This window comes from Bos grunniens, chromosome 10, assembly GCF_055505025.1.
Source record: "Bos grunniens cultivar Pamir isolate PY7600 chromosome 10, Bosgru_T2T1.0, whole genome shotgun sequence".
In the NCBI taxonomy this organism is placed as follows: domain Eukaryota; kingdom Metazoa; phylum Chordata; class Mammalia; order Artiodactyla; family Bovidae; genus Bos; species Bos grunniens.
Window position 1 is genome coordinate 91,033,066 of NC_141174.1, and position 5,277 is coordinate 91,038,342.

At 46.1% G+C, this 5,277-nt stretch overlaps 1 long non-coding RNA gene across 1 annotated transcript; it reads left to right on the forward strand.

The window, feature by feature from the left end:
- The first annotated feature begins 214 nt into the window (after positions 1-214).
- On the forward strand, positions 215-5,050 carry LOC147365368 (uncharacterized). The gene is made up of 2 exons (XR_015135471.1): positions 215-2,080; positions 2,613-5,050. It is a non-coding gene; the product is annotated as an uncharacterized LOC147365368 (long non-coding RNA).
- The last annotated feature ends 227 nt before the right edge of the window (positions 5,051-5,277 follow it).

Here is a 5,277-nt window from a genome sequence, read left to right on the forward strand (position 1 = left end):
CTTTGGAAGCACGTTTGCCTGCACCACCCAGTGATAAGACGGTCTTGGATTTAGCAAGGATCAGACTTGTGCAGAGAAGAGTATGTGGAAGCCTTAACGGATTGGATCTGGCTGGCTACTGAGAGAGTGAGAGGAGCACGAGAGAAAATACAGAAGGAAAGTAAGAGCAGGATGGGTAGTGGAGAGTCCAAGCCGACCGTTCCTGGACGCATGATTAAAAGCTTCAGAAAGGGCTTTGGAGGAGACTATGGTGGAAAGTTAACCTAGAATAAGCTTAAAAGCTTTTGTGAGATAGACTGGCCATCCTTTGGGGTAGGATGGCCCTCAGAGGGAACTCTAAAATTGGACAAAGTTCGTGCTGTGTACTCTGTGGTAACTGGATAGCCAGGCCACCCAGATCAGTTTCCGTACATTGACTCATGGCTACTAATTGCACAAAACCCACTCCCTCGGGCCCGGGTATGTCACCCTGACAAAGGAGAAAGCAAGATTTTGCTGGCACAGGCAGAACCCAGGCAAGAAAAGTAAAAAAAAAATATATATATATATATCAAGATCCAGAGGAAGAGGAGCTTCCACTTCCTCCCCCATACTGGGAACACATGTGGACTCCCAGAGCAGGAGAAGGAAGTAAGAAAAGAGAGAGATTTTCCTCCCCCACCTCCCCCAGTGAAGGTCGTTCCTTTCCTTTCTACTGCAGCACCAAGTATGATGGGAGTGACTGTGCCAGCATTATACCCTCCTCCCTGGTTCAGAGGAAGGGAAAAGGGGAGAGCCAAGTGTTCAGAGCTGGATGAGGTCTATACAGAAATCTCAAGAGAAAGAGGTTTTGCAGATGCCTCTTAGGGAAGTCTAGGCAGCACCGCAGGTGGGGTCTGTTCAGTTCAGTTCAGTCACTCAGTCATGTCCGACTCTTTGCGACCCCATGGACTGCAGCACGTCAGGCTTCCCTGTCCATCACCAACTCCTGGAGTTTACTCAAACTCATGTCAATTGAGTCGGTGATGCTATCCAACTATCTCATTCTCTGTCGTCCCCTTCTCCTCCTGCCTTCAACCTTTCCCAGCATCAGGGTCTTTTCAAATGAGTCAGTTCTTCGCATCAGGTGGCCAAAGTATTGGAGTTTCAGCTTCAGCATCAGTCCTTCCAATGAATATTCAGGAATGATTTCCTTTAGGATGGACTGGTTGGATCTCTCTTCAGTCCAAGGGACTCGTAAGAGTTTCCTCCAACACCACAGTTCAAAAGCATCAATTCTTTGGCCCTCAGCTTTCTTTATAGTCCAACTCTTACATCCATACATGACTACTGGAAAAACTATAGCCTTGACTAGACAGACCTTTGTTGGCAAAGTAATGTCTCTGCTTTTTAATAAGCTGTCTAGGTTGGTCCTAGCTTTTCTCCCAAGGAGCAAGAATCTTTTAATTTCATGGCTGTAGTCACCATCTGCAGTGACTTTGGAGCCCAAGAAAATAAAGTCTGTCACTGTTTCCATTGTTTCCCCATCTATTTGCCTGCCATGAAGTGATGGGACTGGATGCCATGATCTTAGTTTTCCGAATGTTGAGTTTTAAGGTGGGGTCAGATGGGCACATTCATCCTGGCCCCACTGCTCTTTACTAGCAGCCATTCTCCATATATAAGGAAAGGGGACTATTAACTGCAACTGACAGATAAAAAACAAAGAGGCAATTCTGCTGCTGTTGGAAGCATTGTGGGAACCCGCTGCAGGGGCAGTAATGCACTATAGAGGCCACCAGAGGGCAGACACACCTCAGGCGAAAGGGAACTGTCTGGCCGACCGAGGGGCAAAGCAAGCAGCCGCCCAGGACAATATAGCAACCAAACTTACGGCGATGCCTGTGGTGTCTAGCCTACTAACTGCCCAAGCGGCCCCAGTCTGTGATGAGGATGAAACCACCTGGGTATGAACTGAGCAAGATTTTAGCTCGGTATTTTGTCATACCATGTCTAATAGCCTTTTGTGCAGATGCAAGCTGTGCCAAGAATAAGGAAACATCTAGAAGTGGGCTTCGCTGAGGTACAGCCATGCCAGGGATGCAAATATTTGCTGGTGATGGTAAGTACGTTTATGGGATGGGTAGAAGCTTACCCCACCAAGCTTCTTGAAAAAGCAAAGGAAGTGGCCCGATTCTTGCTGAGACACAGTATTCCAAGGTTTGGGTTCCCTCTGAGTATAGAATCAGATAGTGGGCCTGCATTTGTGGCTGAATTACTCCAACTGGTCTGCAAAGCAGTAAATATTAAATGGAAACTGCATGCAGTGTATAGGCCACAAAGCTCAGGAAGAGTGGAGAGAATGACCCGGACCATCAAGGTGACTTTGGCAAAATGGCTGCAAGAAACTGGTGCCCCCCTGGCTGGACGTGCTGCTAATGAAGCTAGTGCTAATGAAGATCAGAATGACCCCCTGGTCCCACGGGTATTCCCCCTATGAGATAATGTTCGGGAGGCCTTCTCCACTTATTCGGGAAGTAAAGGGAAATTTATTACCAAGAGGAGGGATGAGGTGTCACTGCAACTGGAACAGTTAGGGGAGGTAATCCATGATATCATCCCTTACGTTCAAGAAAGGATTCCATTTTCTTTAGGTACTACTATACACCCATACTCTCCAGGAGATTTAGTATCGGTAAAGGATTGGAAACAGCAGACGGTACCCCGCACCTGGAGAGGGCCATACACTGTTGTCCTAACCACTCCCAGTGCAGTTAAAGTTGCAGGTATCGCTCCCTGGACTCACCACACTCGGCTCAAGACAGCTGCGGAGGGAAAGGGACACTGGGCCGCCCACACTAATCCAGAAGAACCCCTGAAGACCCGACTCATCTTCCATCGACGACCACAGACCCAGGATGGAGCTGCTACAGATGACTCTGCTGTTCCTAGTTGGCATGACAGCCCTACTGGGACTGCAAACTCAGGATAAGATGTTCCTGTCCTGGGCCCACTTGTATGCGAACTTCCGTAACACTTCTAACTATTGTGTTTGTGGGGCCATGCCTTTGTCAGTGATTGATGGACCTCCTTGGTTGGTGTCTCCCCTCTGCAGAGGGGACTTTAGCCCCCTCTGTTCTTTTTTTGAGACAACACAGGAAACATTTCTTTGGTAACTCACAACCTGTCGCTTCTTTCTTCGTGTAAACTGGACTCTAATCAGATTGATCAAGGCCATGGGGTGACATTTAAAGTAAATGCAAGCTTTCCAGAAGTAACAAAAGCCTATACTTTTTATTTAAAAAATTTAAAAAAAGATAAAAACTCTATGGGCCAATCCATCAGGTACTTTGAACAATTTTACCAGATATGGGATAAATATATTTGGATGACTCCAGAAAAAGGCCAATCTATTGTCCCTGCCCCTATCTATTGGGAGCAAAGGGAATAAAAGATTGGATTTGGTGACTGTCCCATAGATCCAAAAGAATTAAAATATGTGCGATACTTGTCCTCTGAGCAACGTGAACAAACATAAGAGGTCACTTATCGCCCAGATTTACCAGCTCACTGGCCTGGCTCAGACTGGAAGTGCAACCCTGGGATCTGATGGGTGGCCCCAACGGCACCCAATGACTGTATGGATCGAACTTATGGCCTTGGCTTCCAGTCAGTTGGGTCGGCCGCTACACTTTAGGATTTGCCTTTGCTCATGGAAGTATTAAGCCATCCTTACAACAAGCCCCAGTAAATTTGCCTTATTGACATACAGTTGGCAAGGTCTGTATTTCAATGGTATGATTACACAGCTGCGTTGTTTGTACAATCTATAGAAACAACAGATATTATGATTAAAGTAGAAGCTCTAACTAACTTCATGAAACAGGCCCTCCTGGACAACACAAAGGCAATCCAAGTTTTAAATGAAGAACAAATACAAATGAGAAAGACAGTGATTCAAAATTTGATGACTTTTGACATATTTGGGCTTCCCTGGTGGCTCAGAGGTTAAAGCGTCTGTCTGCAATGCTCAAGACCTGGGTTCAATCCCTGGGTCGGGAAGATCCCCCTGGAGAAGGAAATGGCAACCCACTCCAGTATTCTTGCCTTGAGAGTCCCATGGACGGAGTAGCCTGGTGGGCTACAGTCCACGGGGTCGCAAAGAGTCGGACACGACTGAGCGACTTCACTTTCTAACTTTCACTTTCTTTGACATACTTATAGCTGCCCAGGAGAGACCTGTGCTACAATTAATGTTAAATGTTGTGTATATATCTCTGACTTATCTGGCAATGTATCAGCTGCTCTAGACAACATGAAAAACCTGGTAAAAGCTATGTCAGATGATAATCCTCCTTTTTGGACGTTTGGTATTTTCTTGGATCAAAGGTGACTGGTAGAAAAATCTTTTTGTAATTATTTTGTTCATCATTGTATTACTAATTTGGGGGCCTTGCATTCTCCAGCATATACCTCGATGTGTAGCCTCCAGACTGACAGCCCTGCTGCAGTTACATAGTCCCTGCGTACAATGCCTACCCACGACTGATGCCCATCATTAAAGATAAGATGAGCGTCAAGAGGGGGCAATGCTGGGGCCAGTGTGAGGAAAGCAGGAGAGACTCCATCTTGAAGCCTGTCATCCATCTTAAAGGCAGGATGTAAACTGGGCCTGAACCCTGCCCAAGAGTGAGGAAACCATTGCTAATGAAAACCAGGTCTCCTGGAGACTCCCCTCCCTACAGATAGCAAATGGAGACTGTATTGAGGTCAGGCTGCCCCTGTTGGAGTAACCATGAAACATCCCCCCTTGATGTATAATCATCGTTTTCCCTCCCTTTAACCTTAACTGCTAGTCCTCCTAGCACCTACTTGTAAAACTCAGTCATATACAACAAAGAGGTTGCTAATGTGTAATCAGTCATGTAGCGGGGAGTATAAAACTGGGCCTCTCAGAAACATCAGGGTCCTTGTTGGGAACCGATTCCCCTTGGACCCGCTGGTGTAATAAACTATACTCCACTGCCTTGAGTATCCTCCGAGGTGTGTTTGCAACTGCAGATTCCACAACAATAAAAAGATTGAATAGTGATTTTATAATGATTCTTTGCCTGATTTACCCGAATATTTATTTCTAAGAGAAGAAATTGGAAACTTTCAAAAATCTACTCAAAGCCTGCTACATATTTTAATTAGAAAGGCAAAGCCTCTCTATATTCTTCTACTGAATTTTCTTCAGTTCAGTTCAGTTCAGTCGCTCAGTCGTATCCGACTCTTTGCGACCCCGTGAATCGCAGCACGCCAGGGCTCCCTGTCCAT